The 24,748-nt window shown below is 34.0% G+C and overlaps 1 protein-coding gene across 1 annotated transcript in view; it reads left to right on the forward strand.

The window, feature by feature from the left end:
• LOC139527426 (VWFA and cache domain-containing protein 1-like) overlaps window positions 1-24,748 on the forward strand; it is a gene marked incomplete in the record, with an annotated part of 392,016 nt that overhangs the window by 148,855 nt on the left and 218,413 nt on the right.

Here is a 24,748-nt window from a genome sequence, read left to right on the forward strand (position 1 = left end):
AAAATTATTGGAATGTACATGATGTTTATCTATTTATATTAATGAATGTCTTGAAATCAGAAAAACTCTCAATTTTGTATATTTATATGTAACCCATTAAGATATATGTGCCTGTTAATATTATATATTCATGATATAATCTGTTTTATTACTGCATGTTTGCACACATGCTTGTGGCTCTGGATTGGCTGTGACTTAAGATCTTAACATTTAGTTGATTATATTCATATTTGTATATGATTGTCAACAACATGTTTGTCAATTATGAAAAATTATCGTATTTAACTACTCTAAATTTCATCAGCTATTTAATTGGAATAAAGATATCTTATCTTATCTTAATATCTTGTACATAAAAAAGCAGATGGTTTACAATGTCTCTTTTACTTCTGAGTTTATATCTCCATGATTATAAGTACTAGGATCAATAGTGCCGAAAGTGGCGTTAAACACCAATCAAATCAAATCATATCCTCATGACTATAAGTACTGCAACAGGAGACAACGGCCATAACACATAAAACAAAAAAAAAAGAGATCATTACACATAAAACAAATGAAACAGCCTTTACATGTACAATAGGAAAAACAACATTATACATAGAAAAAAGAGGAAACAGTCATTACATATAACACAAGAGAACACCGCAATTACACAGGCAACAGGTGAACATGGCCATTAAACATAAAAAAAGAGGAAACGACTATTACACGTAAAAAGAGAATACGGTCATTATACATAAAACAGGGGGAAATGGTCATTACACATGCAATAAAAGAGAACGGCCATTAGACATACAAAAGGAGAAAACGGCCATTATACATAAAAAAGAGAAAAAGGCCATTATACATATAACAGGAGAAAAGTCATTACACTGCAGGCAACAGGTGAACATGGCAATTACAAATTAAATAAATGCTCGGACTATTACACGTAAAAAAGAGAATACGGTCATTACACATGAAATAGGAGAGAACGTCCATTAGACATACAGCAGGAGAAAACGGCCATTACACAAAAAAAAGAGAATATGACCGTTACACATGCAAGAGGTGAAAACGGTCATTACACATAAAATATGAGAAAACGGCCATCCACCCCCCCCCCCCCCCCCCCCCCCGCGATGGAAAAAAAAAATACAGAAATTATACATAAAACAAGAGAAAACGGTCATAACACATAAAAAAAGAATACGGCTATTACACATAAAACAAGAGAATATGATCATTACACATGCAACAGGTGAAAACGGTCATTTCACATAAAACAAGAGGAAACGACCATCACACGTAAAAGAGAGAATACGGCCATAACACATAAAACACGGGGAAACGGTCATTGCACAGGCAAAAGGACATAACGGCCAATAGACATACAACAGGAGAAAACGGCCATTACACATGCAACAAGAAAAAACGGCCATTACTCATAAAGCATGTGAACACGGCCATTACACATGCATCAGGAGAAAATGGCCATTGCACATAAAACAAGAGAAAACGGGCATTAGACTTAAACATTTAAAACAGATGACAACGGTCATTACACATAGAACAAGAGAAGACGGCCCTTACAATGCAACAGATGAAAACGACCATCACACATAAAACAAGAAAATACGGACATTACACATATAACAGGAGATAACGGCCAGTACGCATAAAAACAAGAAGACACGGCAATTACACATAACACAAGAACAAACAACCATTACATATATAACAAGAGAATACGGCCATAACAAATGCAACAGGTGAAAATGGCCATTACACGGAAACCAAGAAAATAGAGTCATTCCACATAAAACAAGACTATACGGCAATAACACGATCAACAGGTGAAAATGGCCATTACACGTAAACCAAGAAAATACAGTCATTTCACATAAAACAAGAGGAAACGACCATCACACGTAAAAGAGAGAATACGGCCATAACACATAAAACACGGGGAAACGGTCATTGCACAGGCAAAAGGACATAACGGCCAATAGACATACAACAGGAGAAAACGGCCATTACACATGCAACAAGACAAAACGGCCATTACTCATAAAGCATGTGAACACGGCCATTACACATGCATCAGGAGAAAATGGCCATTGCACATAAAACAAGAGAAAACGGGCATTAGACTTAAACATTTAAAACAGATGACAACGGCCATTACACATAGAACAAGAGAAGACGGCCCTTACAATGCAACAGATGAAAACGACCATCACACATAAAACAAGAAAATACGGACATTACACATATAACAGGAGATAACGGCCAGTACGCATAAAAACAAGAAGACACGGCAATTACACATAACACAAGAACAAACAACCATTACATATATAACAAGAGAATACGGCCATAACAAATGCAACAGGTGAAAATGGCCATTACACGGAAACCAAGAAAATAGAGTCATTCCTCATAAAACAAGAGGAAACGGCAATTACACATAAAACAAGAGGAAACGGCAATTATACATAAAACAAGACTATACGGCAATAACACGATCAACAGGTGAAAATGGCCATTACACGTAAACCAAGAAAATACAGTCATTCCACAAAAAACAAGAGGAAACGGCAATTACACATAAAACAAGAGGAAACGGCAATTATACATTAAGCAAGACAATACGGCAATAACACGATCAACAGGTGAAAATGGCCATTACACGTAAACCAAGAAAATACAGTCATTCCACATAAAAAAGAGGAAACGGCAATTACACTAAAAACAAGAGAAAACGGCCATTACACATACAAAAAGAGAAAACGGCAATTACACATAAAACGAGAGGAAACAACCATTACACATATAACAGGAGAAAACGGCCATTACACATGCAAAGAGAGAGAACGATAATTTGACAAACATCAGGAGAAAACATAACACATCAACATGAGAGAATGGCCATTACACTTACAAATAGAGAAAACGGCAATTACACATAAAACCAGAGGAAACAACCATTATACATAAAACAGGAGAGTACGACCATTACTCATCAAACAAGGGAATACGACCATGACACATGCAATAGGTGAAAACGGCCATTACACATCAAACAAAACGAAACGGCCATTACATGTATGACAGGAAAAACAGCCATTACACATAAAACATGAGACAACTGCCATTACATATAACACAAGAGAACACAGCCATTACACAGGCAACAAGTGAACAGGGCCATTACACATAAACAAGAGAAAACGACTATTACACGTAAAACAGGGGAAACGGTCATTACAAATCAAATAGGAAAAAACAGCCATTAGACATACAAAAGGAGAAAACGGCCATTAGACATACAAAAGGAGAAAACGGCCATTAGACATACAAAAGGAGAAAACAGCCATTAGACATACAAAAGGAGAAAACAGCCATTAGACATACAAAAGGAGAAAACAGCCATTAGACATACAAAAGGAGAAAACGTCCAGTACGCATAAAGACAAGAAGACACGGCAATTACACATAACACAGGGGGAAACGGTAATTATCATGCAATAGGGGAGAACGGCCATTAGACATACAACAGGAGAAAACGTCCAGTACGCATAAAAACAAGAAGACACGGCAATTACACATAACACAAGAACAAACAACCATTACATATATAACAAGATAGTACGGCCATAACAAATGCAACAGGTGAAAATGGCCATTACACGGAAACCAAGAAAATAGAGTCATTCCACATAAAACAAGAGGAAACGGCAATTACACATAAAACAAGAGGAAACGGCAATTATACATAAAACAAGACTATACGGCAATAACACGATCAACAGGGGAAAATGGCCATTACACGTAAACCAAGAAAATACAGTCATTCCACATAAAACAAGAGGAAACGGCAATTACACATAAAACAAGAACAAACAACCATTACATATATAACTAGAGAATACGGCCATAACAAATGCAACAGGTGAAAATGGCCATTACACGGAAACCAAGAAAATAGAGTCATTCCACATAAAACAAGAGGAAACGGCAATTAAACATAAAACAAGAGGAAACGGCAATTATACATAAAACAAGACTATACGGCAATAACACGATCAATAGGTGAAAATGGCCATTACACGTAAACCAAGAAAATACAGTCATTCCACATAAAACAAGAGGAAACGGCAATTACACATAAAACAAGAGGAAACGGCAATTATACATAAAACAAGACTATACGGCAATAACACGATCAACAGGTGAAAATGGCCATTACACGTAAACCAAGAAAATACAGTCATTCCACATAAAACAAGAGGAAACGGCAATTACACTAAAAACAAGAGAAAACGGCCATTACACATACAAAAAGAGAAAACGGCAATTACACATAAAACAAGAGGAAACAACCATTACACATATAACAGGAGAAAACGGCCATTACACATGCAAAGAGAGAGAACGATAATTTGACAAACATCAGGAGAAAACATAACACATCAACATGAGAGAATGGCCATTAAACTTACAAATAGAGAAAACGGCAATTACACATAAAACCAGAGGAAACAACCATTACACATAAAACAGGAGAGTACGACCATTACTCATGAAACAAGGGAATACGACCATGACACATGCAATAGGTGAAAACGGCCATTACACATAAAACAAAACAAAACGGCCATTACATGTATGACAGGAAAAACAGCCATTACACATAAAACATGAGACAACTGCCATTACATATAACACAAGAGAATACGGCCATAACAAATGCAACAGGTGAAAATGGCCATTACACGAAAACCAAGAAAATAGATTCATTCCACATAAAACAAGAGGAAACGGCAATTACACATAAAACAAGAGGAAACGGCCATTACAAAGGAAAAAGAGAATATGGACATTATGCATATAACAGAAGAAAATGATGTATGTACTCATAAAACAAGAGAAAACAGCCATTACACCCAAATATGGCCATTATACATATAACAGGAGAAAATGATCATTACGCATGTAATAGGAAAAAACAGCCATTACACATAAAAAAGAGTAAATGACCATTACTAATAAAAGAGAGAATATGGCCATTACACTTGCAAGAGGAGAAAACGGCCACTACTCATAAAACAAGAGAAAACGGCCATAACACAAAACAAAAGAATACAACCATTTCACATAAAACAAGAGAATTTAATCATTGCACATGCAACAGATGAAAACGGCCATCAACCGTTAAAAAGAAGATACGGCCATTACACATAAAACAGGGGAAAACGGTAATTATCATGCAATAGGAGAGAACGGCCATTAGACATACAACAGGAGAAAACGGCCAGTTCTTAGAAAAAAGAGAAAACGGTAATTACACCTGCAACAGGAGAAAACGGCTATTACACATAAAACAAGTGCACACGGCCATTACACATGCAACAAGAGAAAATGGCAATTTCACATCAAACAAGAGAATCAGCCATTAGACATAAAACAGGTGACAACGGCCATTACACATAGAACAAAAAAATACGGCCATTACACATACAACAACATAATACAGCCCTCACACATGCAACGGATGTAAACGGCCATTAGACATCAACCATGAAAATATGGCCTTTCACATCAAAAAGAGAAAACGACCATTACACATATAACAGGAGAAAACGACCAGTACACATGAAAACAAGAAGACACAACAAGTACACATAACATAAGAAGAAACAACCATTACATATAAAAACAAGAGAAAACGGCCATAACACATGCAACAGGAGAAAACGGTCACTACTCATAAAATAGGAGGAAACGGCCAATACATATGAAAAAGAGAATATGGACATTATACATATAACAGAAGAAAATTATGTATGTACTCATAAAAAAAGAGAAAACAGCCATTACACCAAAAAAAAAATATGGCCCTTATACATATAACAGGAGAAAATGATCACTACACATGTAACAGGAAAAAACAACCATTACACATAAAAAAGAGTAAATTGCCATTACTAATAAAAGAGAGAATATGGCCATTACACTAGCAAGAGGAGAAAACGGTCACTACTCATAAAACAAGAGAAAACGGCCATAACACACAAAACAAAAGAATACAACCATTACACATAAAACAAGAGAATTTAATCATTGCACATGCAACAGATGAAAACGGCCATTACACATAAACAAAAGGAAACGGCCATCAACCGTATAAAAGAGAAAACGGCCATTACACATAAAACAGGGGGAAACAGTCATTACACATGCAATAGGCGAGAACGGCAATTAGACATACAACAGGAAAAAACGGCCAGTTCATAGAAAAAAGAGAAAACGGCAATTACACCTGCAACAGGACAAAACGGCCATTACACATAAAACAAGAGAAAATGGCAATTACACATCAAACAAGAGAATCAGCCTTTAGACATAAAACAGGTGATAATGGCCATTACACATAGAACACAAAAATACGGCCATTACACATAAAACAACAGAATATAGCCCTTACACATGCAACGGATGAAAACGACCATTATACATCAACCATGAAAATACGGCCTTTCACATCAAAAAGAGAATACGACCATTACACATGTAACAGGAGAAAACGGCCAGTTCACATGAAAACAAGAAGAAACTGCAATTACACATAACACAAGAAGAAACAACCATTACATATAAAACAAGAGAAAAGGGCCATAACACATGCAACAGGAGAAAACGGTCACTACTCATAAAACAGGAGGAAACGGCCAATACATATGAAAAAGAGAATATTGACATTATACATATAACAGGAGAAAATGATGTATGTACTCATTAAACAAGAGAAAACAGCCATTACACCAAAACAAATATGGCCATTATACATATAACAGGAGAAAATGATCATTACACATGCAAAAGGAAAAAACAGCCATTACACATAAAAAAGAGTAAAATTTATGGCCATTACTAATAAAAAAGAGAATATGGCTATTACACTTGCAAGAGGAGAAAACGGCCACTACTCATAAAACAAGAGAAAACGGCCATAACACACAAAACAAAAGAATACAACCATTACACATAAAACAAGAGAATTTGATCATTGCACATGCAACAGATGAAAACGACCATTACACATAAACAAAAAGAAACGGCCATTACACATAAAACAAGATAATTTGATCATTGCACATGTAACAGATGAAAACGGCCATTACCATAAACGAAAGGAAACGGCCATCAACCGTAAAAAAGAGAATACGGCCATAACACATAAAACAGGGAGAAACAGTCATTATAAATGCAATAGGAGAGAACGGCCATTAGACATACAACAGGACGGAACGGCCACCACACATAAAACTAGTGAACACGGCCATTACACATGCAACAAGAGAAAATGGCAATTACACATCAAACAAGAGAATCAGCCATTAGACATAAAACAGGTGATAACGGTTATAACACATAGAACAAAAAAATACGGCCATTACACATAAAACAACAGAATACAGCCCTTACACATGCAACGGATGAAAACGGCCATTAGACATCAACCATGAAAATACGGCCTTTCACTCAAAAAGAGAATACGACCATTACACATGTAACAGGAGAAAACGGCCAGTACACATGAAAACAAGAAGAAACTGCAATTACACATAACACAAGAAGAAACAACCATTCCACATAAAACAAGAGCATACGGCCATAATACATGCAACAGGTGAAAATGGGTATTACACATAAACCGAGAAAATACAGTCATTCCACATAAAACAAGAGGAAAGGGCCATTACACATAAAAAGAGAATACGGCCATTACACATGCAACAGGAATCAACGGCCAGTAGGTATAAAACAAGAGAAAACGGCCATTTAGTCTTAGATGCATGATTATTTTTTTATTAGTTGTAAGTGGCTTTAAACTAGCTGTCAGTAACTGCGAGTACTCTCAGATCTGTACTTAGTGTCTTTTTGTTGTTTGGATGTACAAGTACCCGGCCACGTTCACTTGTATTTGTAGGATATGTATTTTTATCCATCTGATGAGTTAAGCCTCTTTCAACTGATTTTTATAGTTCGTTCGTATGTTGTACTGTAACACCACTGTCCCAGGTTAGGGGGAGGGTTTGGATCCCACTAACATGTTTAACCCCGTCGCATTCTGTATGTATGTACCTGTCCCAAGTCAGGAGCCTGTAATTTAGTGGTTTTCGTTTGTTTATGTGTTATATATTTGTTTTCGTTAATTTTTTGTACATAGATTAGGCCGTTGGTTCTCTCGTTTGTTTTACATTGTCATTTCGGGCCTTTTAAAGCTGACTGTGCGGTATGGGCTTTTGCTTATTGTAGAAGGCCGTAAGGTGACCTATAGTTGTTAATTTCTGTGTCATTTGGTCTCTTGTGGTGAGTTGTCTCATTGGCAACCATACCACATCTTCGTTTTTTTATAATGACACATAAAACAGGTGATAACAGCCATTACACAGAAAAACAAGAGGAAACGGCCTTTACGCATAAAAAAAGAGAATACTACCATTACACATATAACAGGAGAAAACAGTCATATCACATGCAACGGGAGACAACGATAATTAGACATACAACAGGAGAAAACGGCCATTCTACATAAAACATGACTATCGGCAATTACACATGCAAAAGGTAAAAATTGTCATTACACATAAAACATGAGAAAACGGCCATCCTCCCCCCTCCGCAAAAACGGCCATCGCACATACAACAGGAGAATACGACCATTACAAATAAACAAGAGGAAACGGCCATTACACGTAAAATAGAAAATACGGCCATTACACATAAAACAAGGGGAAACGGTCATTACACATGCAATAAGAAAGAACTACCATTAAAATTACAACAGGAAAAATAGGCCATTACACATAAAACAAGAGAAAACGGCAATTACACATAAAAATATAATATGGCTATTATACATATAACAAGAAAAAGCGGTCATTACACATGCAACAGGAGGTAAAGACCATTAGACATACAACTGGAAAAAACGGCAATTACACATAAAACAGGAGGAAAGGGCCATTACACATAAAAAAAAAAGAATATGGACATTACACAAGCAACAGGAGAAACGGCCTTTACTCATAAAACAGGAGGAAAGGGCCATTACACATAAAAAAGAGAATATAGTCAGTTGTTTTCAAGTGTAAATTATAAATTATCGGCTAAAACATTATTTTGTACATTGTAGGAAAATAAAACATGTATTTTTTTCTCGCTACGAGACAGGAGAAAGCTCGACGAACATCGGCATTTAAATTAAAGCTTATCCCAACATTTAAAACGCCCAAATGGTTAAAAAATCATTATACAGGAAATTAAGTATTTTGTGACATCTAAATTATCTTTTTAGCAATTATTACGTGATCGGTCTTCTTAATTTAAAAACAATCACTTGAGCCTACCGGTAAATTATAAAGCCTAATACATAATATGTTATACCTTAGCGTATACATTTTGCAAAAAGACTATTTTCTAACATTCATGTACTTTAACGTTTTAAGCCGTCAAACCTTACCCTATTGGTCCATTGCACTTTAGCGTGATGTACCATCGTACTTTAGCAAACAAAAAACCATCGCACTTTAGCGTGATACACCATCGAACTTAAGCGTAGACAATCACACTTAAGCGTGACCATCACACTTTAGAGTACCATCGCATTTTAGAGTCCTACTCATAAAACAGGAGAAAACATTACACATGCAACGGGAATCAACAACCTTTAGGTATACAACAGGAGAAAACGTGCCATCGTACTTTAGCAAACAAAAAACCATCGCACTTTAGCGTGATACACCATCGTACATTAACGTAGACCATCGCACTTTAGCGTGACCATCGCACTTTAGAGTACCATCATACTTTAGAGTCCTACACATATTACAAGAGAAAACATTACACATGCAACAGGGATCAACAGCCATTAGGTATAAAACAGGAGAAAACGGCCATTACACATAAAACAAGTGAATACGGCCATTACACGTGCAACAGAAGAAAATGGCCAATACACATAAACAAGAGAAAACGCTCATTTACACATAAAACAGTTGACAACGGCCATTACACATAAAAAAGTAAAAACGGCCATTACACATATAACAAGAGAAAACGACCATTACACATATAACAAGAGAAAACGGGCATTACACATATAACAAGAGAAAACGGCCATTACACATGCAACGGGAGAGAACGACCATAAGACAACAGTAGAAAACGGTCATTACACATAAAAGAAGGGAAAATGGCCATTACACATAAATGAAGGGAAAACGGCCATTACACATAAAAAAGAGAATACAACCATTACACATAAATGAAGGGAAAACGGCCATTACACATAAAAAAGAGAATACAACCATTACACATATAACAATAGAAAACGGTCATTACAAATGCAACGGCAGAGAACGACCATTAGACAACAGTAGAACACGGCCATTAGACATAAAGGAAGGGGAAAACGGCCATTACACAGAAAACAAATAGAAAAGACCATTACACATAAAACAAGAAAATACGGTCATTACACATAAATCAAGAGAATACGGCCATTACACATAAAACAACATAATACGACCCTTACACATGCAACAGATGAAAACGGTCAATACAAATTATAAACCAAGAAAATACAAACATTACAAATAAAAAAGAGAATACGACCATTATACATATAACAGGAGAAAACGACAGTTCGCATACAAACAAGAAGAAACGGCAATTACACATAACACAAGAGGAAAAGACCATTACATATAAAACAAGAGAATACGGCCATAACACTTGCAACAAGGGAAAGCGGCCATCACACATAAAACAAGAAAATGAGGCCATTACACATAAAAAGAGAATACAGCCATTTCGTGTAAAACAGGAGGAAACCGCTATTATACATAAGACAAGCGGATAGGCCATTATACATAAAACAGGAGAATACGGCCATTACACATGCAAAAGGTGAAAACGGCCATTACAGAAAAAAAAAAACAATAGAAAACGACCATTACACATACAAAGAGAATACGGCCATTAAACATATAACAGGAGAAAACGAACATTACACATACAGCAAGAGAAAACGGCCATAACAAATAAAACAAGAGAATACGGACATTACACATTAAACATGAGAATATGATCATTACACATGTGATACGGTGCTTTCGGTCCGCGATTTGCTTTTAGTCTGGTTTTGCTTTTGTCAGACATTTTTTGCTTTTTGTCCGTTGCTTTTTATCCGATAATTTTGTTTTTCGTCCGACACTTTTGCTTTTTGTCCGTTGCTTTTGGTCCGTTTAGTTTTTTTGGCCGATTATTTTGTTTTTTTTGTCCGACACTTTAGCTTTTTCTCCGTTTTGCTGTTCGTCCGATGATTCTGCTGTATGTCCATTTTAAAACGTGCATGTTTAATGTAGGTTCCATTTGAACTTCGAAACTCAATGACATCTTTGAAATTTAATACAAACCTAATTTCTCTCTATAAATAAGTCGTGCATGGAGTATCAGCAGTCGGTCGGTAGATGAATTATAAGAACAGATAATAGTAAATTGAAGTCATATTATTAGTCTCTGTTGTATTGTTTTTAAAACTTAACATTGATTAGTGATTGCCTTGACTGTTTTTCTTACATATACACGTACATGTATCAAATGTACAAGTTTGTTACTTTTCACGTATATTTTTGTGTGTGACTAATTTCCGTTTACCTTATTTTTGTTTTGTTTTTGTTTAAACACATTTTATTTCCAAAAGGAGCAAATGGGATTGAGCACATCTCCTTATACGAACATAAAATACATAAGACAATGACGAAAAACAAAATAGAAATGCATGTAATACAAACTATAAACAAAAATGAAAATGAAATATAATGTTGTTGTAATATGAACTGGCATGAAGTGTGAGTAAGTAGGAATTCATATAATTTTAATTGTATGTGAGGTTCTTAATTTTTTGGGTAATTCTGATATAATATTGAACAGATAAAAAAATTGCAATTATTTATTGAAATGTATAAAAGTCACCGTGAAAAGCCAATATAATCTCAATTGGTATATAGCATATCTTTTTAAAATATTTTTTTTTTATCTTGCTTCATTTTGAATAGGGCACTAAAAAAATGTGAATACAATCCTCAACAACCTGGCTACAGCTGCATGCGGGATTTAGCTTAATATTAACACGGTACAGATCTGCATTTAAAGACATTCGCATATTTCTGAACCCTTAATGGTATTATGTTTTCTAACACCACAACTTTGAAAGTAGAAGGGTGGCTGTTTTTATATTACGGGAAATCCATATGACTGGGTATAGACTTCCATTCATTTTTGTCGAGCCTATGACTTTTGCCGCAGAAAGCTCGACAAAGGGATAGTGATCCGGCGGACGCAGTGGCGGCGGCAACGGCGGCGGCGTTAGCTAACTTCTTAAAAGCTTTATATTTTAGAAAGTGAAAGACCTGGATGCTTCATACTTTGTATATAGATGCCTTATGTTAGGAAGTTTCCGTCTGTCACATGTCCATTGTCCTTGACCTCATTTTCATGGTTCAGTGACTACTTGAAAAAAAAGATTTTTTGTAATGTTAATTTCTCTCTTATTATGAGTAATAGGATAGCTATATTTGGTATGTGAGTACCTTGCAAAGTCCATGTGCCCGTCAGACAGTTTTCACTTGACCTCGACCTCATCCATGGATCAGTGAACAAGGTTAAGTTTTGGTGGTCAAGTCCATATATCAGATACTATAAGCAATAGGTCTAGTATATTCGGTGTATGTAAGGACTGTAAGGTGTACATATCAAACTGGCAGGTGTCATCTGACCTTGACCTCATTTTCATGGTTCAGTGGTTGTAGTTAGGTTTTTGTGTTTTGGTCTGTTTTTCATATACATGTACTGTATGCAATAGGTCTACTATATTTAGTGTATGGAATGATAAGGTAAACATGTCTAGCTGACAGGTGTCATCTGACCTTAACCTCATTTTCATGGTTCAGTGGTTGTAGTTAGGTTTTTGTGTTTTGGTCTGTTTTTCTTATACATGTACTGTATGCAATAGGTCTACTATATTTAGTGTATGGAATGATAAGGTGAACATGTCTAGCTGACATGTGTCATCTGACCTTAACGTCATTTTCACGGTTCTCTGGTCAAAGTTAAGTTTTTGAGTTTGTTATTTTTTTTCTAATACTATATGCAATAGGTCAACTATATTTTGTGCATGGAAACATTTTATGATGAACATGTTAGTCTCGCAGGTTTTTGTTTTATCCTGACCTCATTTTCACGGTTCATTGCTGAGTGTTAAGTTTTTGTGTTTTGGTCTTTTTTTCTTAAACTATAAGCAATAGGTCCACTATATTTGTTGTATGGAAGGATTCTAAGCTGTACATGTCTGCCTGGCATGGTTCATCTGACCTTGACCTCATTTTCATGGTTCATTGGTCAGTACTTAGTTTTCCTCGGTTGAGTCTGTTTCTTAGAAACTATAAGCAATAGGTCAACTATATTTAGTGTTTTGAATGATTGTAAGGTGTACATGTATTTCTTGTTTTGTTTATATGACCTTGACTTCATTTTATTTGATCATGTTAATTAAAGTTGATGTGATAGTTGTAGTAAAGCTTTATATTAAGGACTATCAATATAATATCAATGATTAGTAAAGAAGGCGAGACATTTCAGCGTGTGCACTCTTGTTATTAGATGGGAATAAAAGATGTTCTGGTCATATCTAATCTATGACGCGGGGTACTACATAGTTGTTACTATTTCGTAACTACAATCCCCTTCAAATTAATGAATGTGACCATTTACCAGATTTGTTATCACATAAGCAACACGACAGTGGCCATATGTGGAGCAGGATCTGCTTACTCTTCCGGAGTATCTGAGATCACCCCTAGTTTTTGGTGGGGTTCGTGTTGTTTAATCTTTAGTTTTCTATGTTGTGTCATGTGTACTCTTGTTTGTCTGTTTATCTTTTTGTTTTTTAGCCATGGCGTTGTCAGTTTATTTTAGATTTTTGAGTTTGACTGTCCCTTTGGTATCTTTCGTTCCCCTTTTTTCAATAATTAATATAATAGATGTAAAGTTTATACGAGGAAGATTATTTCTATATAATGCATATTTCAATTTTTCAAAAACATTTAATCTTGTACTGTGTTTGCACAATTCATTATGTTTTCTATATGTGTGTGTATTTTCCTTGTTAATACATTCTGTACATATTCCATGTATTCCGTCTCGGAGTTTCATGGGTTAAAACAAAACCGTGTGATGATTTTTACTTATTTTACACTGATTAGTTTTAAGTTGTGTATTCATATTCAATTCATTCACCAAAATTATCAACGGCGGAGAATAATTTATCGTAGAGCTCTGATTTTAGCGCATAGATAGGACATTTAGCAAAAAACAGTCGGACGTTATAGCGCCAAAAAAACAGTTCATTTACCGAAAAAAGAAATAGTATATGAGAGAATAAATAATTCATTCGTTGTATAATAATGAATTTTGATATAGCGTCATGATAGCAAAATTAAACAAAAAAATTCAGAATAAAAAGTTAAAGGGAAACTCCGCAGAAAAAATGTAAAATTGTTATCATAAAATTGAGAATGGAAATGGGGAATATGTCAAAGAGACAACTATCCGACCAAAGAGAAGACAACAGCCGATGGGTCTTCAACGCATCGAGAAAATCCCGCACCCGGAGGTGGTCCTCAGCTGGCCCCTTAATACAATTGTGTACTACATTGTAGTTTAGTGAAAATGGACGTAAAACTAAACTCCAAAACATATAAATGAACTAAAATTGGGACAGGCACAAAAATGAACATAGAGATATCCTCGCCCGGACACATATATGGAATGCAGTTTGCTGATAAATGGGTGTCAAATGTATTGAGCAAAAACCCAACGACTAGTTTCAACAAGAATGGTTTGCTTTTGTTGCAGAATCGCATAAAACTTTATGTTATCGTATTTAAAAAAAAAAAACAATTTGAAAACTACTTTTCATTTTTACCTTACAAATTCAAATATATATAATGCAAATATATATGTGTTAGTCACCACTTGTCGATTGAGTCTGGAAGGTGGCAGGTTTTACAGAGAGAAAACAGAATATGCCGTCTCTGTGACTAAAACGAGATTGATGACGAGTACCATTACATTATTAAATGTGGAACATTCAAACTAGAAAGGAGGAAATTTTTACCGAACTACCGTTGGTCAAACCCTAATGTCTATAAATGTTATCAACTGTTTAACTCATCAAATATTGTAATATTAGATAAATATGAAAGTCAGTCAGTCATTCCTCCAAATTAATTTAATTGTATGGTTCACACATGCATGTACTAATTGTACCTTATAGTTATTTTTTATGTATGTACTCTATAACTAGTAACTGAAGTTTTATGAGAAATAAAGTATTCGTATTCCTTTAAACTATAAATTACATGAAGACAGCCTACGGGTAAAATACAAGTGTATATGACACTATAAAGTATTTAATCCTCATCCGTCCTTGTAAATGCAAAACTCTGGATTCTCTTTGGTATTTACCTTAGAGTTCATAAATTTAATTTAATTATCTATCACATGTATCACTTGGCCAAACAATATTTTTGTTATATCTTGTAAAACAACAAAGTCAGATTTGCCAATTCTGGAATGGCAAATTTGTCCCGCACAGTGTTCACTACTTGAGATAGATGATTGTTATTTGATACAAAGAATTACCATCAGTACTTATCAGTTTGACGACTATTTTGAGACCTTGCCTCATATGTCATGGTCGAGCCACTTTCAATTGATAAGCAATATTAAAAGTCTTGGTATTTTCTATAACATGTATAAAGTTACATTACTATTAGTACATAGTGCCTCCTAGGTCATGATACGATGATTTTGAATTAATTCGCAATGTTCAATGTTACGTGTTCTGCTTAACTTAGATTGATAGGAACTACTTACAATAAACAAGGATGTTTTCTATAAAGTTACATTAATGTCTATAAATCTCAGTTCGTCGACCATTTTCAGGTATTGCCCACAAGATTATGGTTCAGCAACTGAATTAATAAGCAATGTTGCTGTCCATCAGATTGTTTTTGTTTTAATGTTTTATGTCAAACAGTTTATTTTATAAATCATTTTGAAAGAAGATCTGAATGATTCGAATTTTGTAAAGAAATGCCTTATATATATGTTTAAATAACATCATTTCCTATTGTCATTGATTTAATTTTTCGTAGTTTCGTTCGTGTAAAGGCTGATTGCAGGGTGTACATGTCCGACCGGAAGGTTTCAACGGACCGTGATTCATTGGTCTATGTTATGTTTTCAGGGTTCGTTTATTTTTGTCTGATACTTTTTCAGCAATGGGTCAACGACAATTAGCGTATGCAATGCTTGTTATTTCTACTGAAATATTGAACGGGGTTCATCTAACCTTGATCTCATTTTCATGTTTCATTGGTCAATTCTTATTTTCCATGTGAAATAATTGTAAGGTGTATACATGCTAGTCGCGAATGGTTCATTTGAAATTTACTTCATTTTCTATGGTTCACTTTTTTTTTCTTAAAATGTTTGAAGGTTCGTATCTAAGATGCTAAATAGAATGGGTGGTTAATGTTGGTTGTATTGGATGACTGCATGCAATATGCAGATGTCGGATCGGCAATGTTAAACGACATTGCCTTTACTTTCGTTTTTCTTCGATCAATCTTGAATTCTCATTTATGTTGGTTTCTAAGAAACTATAAGACATAGGCTAGATTTAATTGACATATCCGAAAAGAAGTGTCAATCCGACCTTGAGCTCAGTTTGATAGTTCATTGGTCATTTGTGGTAAATCTGTTTCTCAGATAATAAAAATATTTATAAAAAATACAATACAGTCTTATAACTGTATTCTACGAACTCGCGTTTTCACCATGCACAAAAGACTCACCAGTGACGCTCGATTCAAAATAGGTTAAATATAAAACAAATTGTTAAGATTGCCAATGAGGAAACTCTCTACAAGAGACCAAATGTCTATTTTTGCTAGCAACTGCATGACACCATACGTTCTTCAACATGGAGCAAAAGTCTACATCTCATAGACTATTCTAAACGTGAAAATCAACGGCATAAAAGTAGTATAGAAAGGGGGATTCTGCCTAAATCTCCGTTTAATTTTAAACTCTCGCGAGATTTGTCATGAGTCAAGGAGATTGGTTAAATCTCAGAGAAGAAAAAGGAGAGTGGGTTTAAACGGGAAGTCGTTTATAACCGGGATATGGTTAAAAATATGAAGTGTATGACATTTTGATGATGACGTCACATTATTAAAAAAAATAACGTCCGATTAGGAGGAAGAGTTAAAATTGAAAAAATTAACAATAAAGACATGAATAGTATAGTATTATATGATGGCTTCTTGTGATAATGATTTTATGAGTATTAGTGCTTTGTATAATAGAAAGTAGAAGAACAAAATGAAGCAACATTGAAATGGAATAACCTTTCAACTGGCGTATGGTATAAAATTATGAAAGTGTTAGAAGTGAATGGTAAATTTGGTAAGAGTAAAATATTTGCTATGAAAACAAGGGAAGGAGATATACTAAGAGGGTATGGAGTGGGTTAAACAGAGAGAAGGACAATTTCGAAGGGGTTCATGTAAAAAGTACAGAATTGAAAATCAGTAAGAAATCGAAACAAGGGTATTTTTCTTACGACTTGATTAGAATGTAACATGATTACACTAAAGTTTTTTTTTTCCCCTGAAAGGAATACCAATTAATTTTTAATCTCGCTAACCACAAGATTAAAAGAAAATATTGGTAATTGACAAAAAATAACAATAAAGACTTAAAATTATAGTATAAAATAAATAAAGATTAATCGCTTTATAAAATTTGTAATTGGTTTATCTAATCCCATTAGAAGATGGTGGAACAATGAAGAATTACCTATTGGTAATAATGAAAAACCACCAAGTATTGATGATGGTGAAATATCAGGTCCTTTACATCAAAGTGAAGAACCTATACGTATTACTGATCCATCCGGCAGAAGAAACACTTAAAGTATTTCGCACTGTGATGATTGAACCTTTACGACATTTTAATGTAGATACATTTATTGAAGTGGAGTCAAAGCACTCTTTTTTACGAAATTAACGAGGCCCTTGTTTTAGATCAATCAATTCTTATAGGTGTGAACGAAAAAATCATTGGTAAGTTTAAAGATGAATGTAATGGTAAGTATATGACTGTGAGTTAGTAAGAACAAACCCTGCAACAGGTGACAAAACTTATGTGACTCCTTTTTTTTAATTTTTTTTTAGATCAATCAAAGTGACTATCACTGAAGCAACTCATCTTGATTTAAAATTGACACACATAATTGAAAAGGTAAAATGAAGCATGGTAAGATACATCCGAGAAGGTAGTGGTTGGACGTTTGGTCATATTGAACAAAATTGAAATTCATATAATTGAATGTATACCAATTAAGTGAGGTTCATACATACCTTTTCCAAACAAACTAGCTAAAAAGAAGGCTATGATTAATGTGCGAAATAATGACAATAAGTGTTTTCAATGGGAGGTGTTAGCAGCATTACATTACAAAACGACCTTAATTTTGACAGTATCCCAGTATCATTAAAATCGATGGATCAATTTAAAAGACACAATACACACCTTAACATTAATGTGTTCGGTTATGATGGTGTAGAACTAGAAAAAAATAATTAAGAAACATTAGAAGTGTACCCTTTAAGAATTTCCAAAAATACTGGCACAACACATGTTGATCTTATGTTTTTAATGAATGCTACGAAACAATATAACTGTTGTATTAGAAGTATTTCACGTCTTTTAACATCACAGGTAACACATCATAAAGAATCGGTTTATTTTTGTCAAAGATGTTTAGGGGATTTTTCAAGACGAAACCTTTTAGATACACACATGAAGTATTGTATTGAAAAGGATCCAGATAGAGCTGTAGTGCCAAATAAAGATACCTTTAAAAATTTAAAAAATCATAACCGTAAAATGCGTGATTCTGCTGTTATTCATGCTGATTTTGAATGTTATTTAAACAATATAGATACTTGTCAACCTAATGCATCGAAACCTTACACGAATGCATCTAAACGACATATACCTTTAGGTTTTTATTACCGAGTTGTGTATACACATAAGGAAACTAAAGAAGGACTAGTATACTGTGGGGAAGATATAGCTAAAACGTTTGTGAAATGTATGGAAGAGGAAATGAGTGACATTATTGTCTGCATTAAGATGAAAAAGATATGGTCATGACAAAAGAAGATAATGCATGTTTTAAAGCGAGTACACGTTGTGACATGTAATATAATTAGAGGACATTTTTGAAGACTTTAGAGATATGTGTTTATAACATTATGGACTTGACCCTTTACATCATTATATATCACCAGGATTAGCGTAGGATGCAGCTTTAAAAATTAGTAAAGTAAAAAAAGAATTATTACACGATCGAGATATGTTACTGATGTTTGTAAAGGCGACTCGAGGAGGTGTGTCTCAAATAAGTCATCGACATGGTAAGGCAAACCATAAACACATGAGTTATTACGACACTACACAACCTACTAAATACTTAACGTATTTAGATGCCAATAATTTATATTGGAGGGCTATGTCTGAACTTTTACCTACCCATAAATTAAAATGGAGAGAACCAGAAGATGTGGAAACATTTTACAATGGAAAGATGATAATGATATGGGATGTATGATTGATGCGATTTAGAGTATCCATTAAAACTTCACGATAGTCATAACGATTACCCCTTCCTACCAGAAAACATAGACATCAACGGAGTTCATAAACTAGTATCGCCTTTTAACAAACGTGATAATTACGTCCTTTATTATAGAAATTTGAGACAGTGTCTTCAGAATGGTATCCTTTAAAGCAAAGTGCATCGTGTTATTACATTTCAACAATCACGTTGGCTTAAGTCTTACATTGACAAAAACACAAAACTAAGAGCGGTAAAGACTAAGCAACGCGAACTCATGGCATGCAAGGTTGCTTTACCTTGTCTATTGTAGTTTTTACATTTTAACTTCCAATACAGATGTCATTTTGATCTCCTGTGTGAAGGTGTCTCATTGACAATCGCACCACATTTTACTTTTGTATTAACTATGTTGGCCTTCAACAAAGTAATACCAGGTTATACAAATACATTATCGTGTAAACTATTTAAAACACGAAGTATACTGTTCTTCTCCCTACATTTTCATTTTTCCCTAATGTAAACCGAAAAAAAACTATACTTTAAAATGTTGTAGGTTATTGGTGAATACAACAAAACTAAACTTAACTTAACTTGTATTTGGATATTTAACTCTAAGTCTAATTTAAAAATTCAACTGAATCTCGTAACTGATTTATAGCTGAACCGATCGAACATGATAACTTTAACAAGAGCATACTGATGACGTTACTTAGTTAAGGAACCAAAGATGATAACATCTTTTCTTAAATGAAAATTGTACATTGAAATAATGTTTGAAATCTAAATATGAATTTGTTTTGCATTAGAAAAGAGATAACATTATTGAATTTGAAGCTTTGATGACGTCCATCGGTAGTTTTACTGTCGTAAAAAGAGGGTATAAAACAGAAAAAAATAATATAACATAATATGAATATAGCATAAAGTGGTGTCTTAAATCATATATGACACGGGTAAGATAAAACACTTGTATACAAGGCTAAACAAGAAATTATATAATATAATCATTATTAAGTACACAGCAAACATTATTAATCTCTGTTTGACATATTTGTATACCAACGACCATATTCTTTCAAAATGTAATATCAAACTCCATACTATTTCCAAGTTAACAAAATTATTTATTTGATAATTATTTTTATAAATCCATTTTCTGTCGTATGCATAATGCCATTATCAGTAATAGAAAAAGGTTTGTAAACATCGACTTGAAAAGGTAAAATCTTAAAGTGTATATTCAATACAATTCCTTATTCAAAAATTCATAATATTTCCTTTGATAATAACTAGTGGGCCGCTGCCTATCCTGTGGACGTATTGTTCACGTGAAAAGTATCAACAACAATAATTGTTGTGTTCACTTGAAAAACCAGGTTCAATCCACCATTTTCCTCATTAGAAAATGCCTGTACTTAGTCAGGAACATGGGCTAGGTTTACACTAATTGGAACATATCCATTGTAATCTGAGAAATTGATATTCAATAACGGTCAAACACTCGTGAAGACTTCGTAAACGTAACGGAGGGAAAATTTCAACTTTACAAGTTTGAACTCTCATTAGTTTCCTTGTGAGCATCAACCCTTTATCAAGGAAATCATGGTAGAAAATACAAGCCATTAAATAGCATATCAACTGTATGTGACACAACATTTTCGATAATTTCGATATTAAATGCTCTTCGTCCACGTATTTGATTTTGCATTCATATTGTTTTATTTTGACTTGAGAGTCACTGACGTGTATTATGTGAAAAAACTAGCGTTTCATATCACACACCTTAGGTAATGTTTTACTACATGTGATCGGGGACTAGTCATTTTTTACCTATTTGTTGATAAAAGTTGTATAATTTTTTTTTTAAAACAACTAAACACTGGATAAACAGTAATAAAAACTTACGAATACCATTAATATACCATTAATATAAAATGACAACTTGTTGACGTTTATACGATATTAGTGGTAAAATATGATAAAATCGTGTACATAAGACTAATATTACATATTTTTGTCGATTTGGATGTTGATTGTTCATAAACAAGTTTATCATTGATGGTATTTAATTTCTTCATAGTACAATTGTAATGCTAAAATCAATCTTTCTTTTTGCATTGTAACACAAAACAACTAAATAAGACATGAGGTGCAATAAAGGCAACAATAGTATACCGCTTTTCAATAGTCATAATTCGATTCATCAAAAGCAAACGTCAACATACATTCAATCGGCCTATTTAATTACAACTAGCAAATTCCTCGTTTAATACAAGACATTTGAACTTCTATTATTTATACTGTGATATGAGTCAAGTTATATATTTTCAGACAGGTCTTGTAGAAAGTGTCGTCATTCGACCTAAGTCTGTACAGTCCCTGTAACGTAAAAGTTAACACTTATTTCGTTCGGTTATCGTACGTACAGCGTTCGGTAATCGTTCGTATAGAGTTCGGTCATCGTTTGTACATCATTCGTATAGCGTCCGTACAACGTTCGGTCAGCGTTCGTTCATCGTTCGTTCATCGTATGGTAAATGTCATCGTTGATGGTTTTGTATAACGTATGGTTCATGGTATCGTTAATCGTTTTATTTGTCGTATGGTTTATGGTATGGTTTAGCGTTTAGCGTTTCGTTTATCGTATGGTATGTGATATCGTTTAGCGTTTCATCAATCGTATGGTATATCGTTTTGTCAAACGTCTGATATACACGTATGTTAGGGTTTTATTTCAGAAAGTTATTTCAATTATTATAGTTATGAGTTAAAGTGATTTAATATAAAAAGATGCGGGATAAAAAAAAAATTATTAGTTTCTAATGGAATGGATTTAATCATTATGGAATATATATAAAACGAATGGGAAACGTTTCCTCCAATCACATTTTGACATGAATAACATTAGACCAAATACCGTGATATAAGTCAGGCTCTATATGTCTCTCTCTCTCCTCCGCCAAACATTTCTCCTATCCAAATATTTCCTTGACACAATACATTATAAAGAATGTTCTATAAATGAGGCTTTATATGAAGTACATGTTTCATATCTAAATGTATTAAAAAAAAGCCAACACATCCATGCATGGTATTTGTTCTCCTCAATGTGAGAGTCTGATATAAACCGAAAACTGCCAGGGGTATATAAAAATTCTTTGAAGATATTTATGGAACCAGCGTCGCTTGTGATTCCTGCTGTCGGTGTTAAAACTGTTAAAAGTGCCACCATTATGAGTAAAATACAAAATTAAAAAATAACTCTACCTTTTTTATATTTCTTAATTTTAGAGATAAGCTTCTGGCCAAGTTTCACTTATTCTGTCGCAAATCATTTACCTAAATAACCAATCAATTGTATTCTAAAAGAAGTTGATTTGTTCTTTGTACGAATACATGAAATATTTCTCACTGGACGTTATGTTTGCAATCGATGATCAAATACAAATCTACAGTATTCATATGAAAGAGACTAAATAATATATTTTTTTATTATTATTCTACACATATTTGAAAGATCGAAATAATCAGTTCTACAAATGGATTTTATTTAAAGACTTGACATTTTATAGTTATCACATGCATCCATGAAATTTGTTATCGACGCAGCAAACTTTTCCTTTTCATCGTGCATAGCTCATTTTCCGATTCACTTAAGGTCTCAAACGATCTTCTTGTTCATTAAATTCTAAAATTAAAATCCTACTCAAATTGCAACAACTTTTATTCTCCGGCTAGACTGCGTAAAAGATAAATACTGTTTTGTTTATGTACACACAATGTTTTGAAGGCCGATATCCAGTTTCGCTAGAAAAGAATTATTTGCGTCACAAGTTAATTACGGCAATTCTTATTTTGCATCATTTTATTGTAAAAACTGCAACATTCATTTGTGCCAATAAAACAATCATTTAATTGCGCAAATATTATAGACTTGTTTTCAAATGTTTCTTCTTAGTGCACCGAGGAGGTCCTTTCCGGTATTTACAGGTACAGATACCGCAAACTGAAAGGGCCTCCTTATTGCACTTAGAACAAAATAGGGCACTAGGGACCTTATGGAAAGATAGAATTGACACCAAAAACATGGCATACGGAAGGAGAAGTACATAATTTCAAATTTTAGTAATTTTAGTAATTATAAAGTTATTTAACAGTTGAAGTCAGTATTCCAATGTTACATGTACGTGTAAATAGGTTAATCGTTTCGAAGTTAATATGACACAATTAATAAAATTGAGAATGGAAATGGGGAATATGTCAAGTTCCATTTATTGGCGCATTTCATATTTAAAAAAAAGAAGAGATGAGCGCGATTCAAACCTTTACAATATGACAAATTACACCTAACCGTTTTGACAAACCAGTAAATTCTTCGCCCGGGGATATACACTTGACAGTAATCTTCATTCAGTAACTTTACAATACCCAGCCGTGTCATTTCCGTATATTGTACATGTAGATAGCACGTGTGATACATGTATATACGGGCGTATGACATTTGCGCCGATTTTGAAAATTTTCATTCTTTCATTTGCGCCGATTTCATTTTTTCATTTGCGCCGATTTTATTTTTTCTCCTAATTGGTTTTACAGGTAAGTTACAGGTAAGTTAATACTTTTACATGGGCTGAGCACAGAGTATAAAGACAAATTAAGCATCATTGGTAAATGGCTATCCCATTTTTTCGGGTTACCATTCCTTTCCCCAAATGAAATCAATGACTGCTTCACGTTTGACAATATGTCTGACGCTCCTTCTGATGACAAATGTCTTACATTCTTAGTCTACAAACTAAGTACATATATATGCACACTGTAACGCTATCCACCTCATTTCTGAGCAGCTGCACCCCAACTTATATGTTTTTACAGATTTTATCAAGAAAATCCAGGCCGTAACGTACGTTAAAATGCGAACTCTATAGAAATGCTCGC

Source organism: Mytilus edulis, chromosome 6, assembly GCF_963676685.1.
Source record: "Mytilus edulis chromosome 6, xbMytEdul2.2, whole genome shotgun sequence".
NCBI lineage: Eukaryota > Metazoa > Mollusca > Bivalvia > Mytilida > Mytilidae > Mytilus > Mytilus edulis.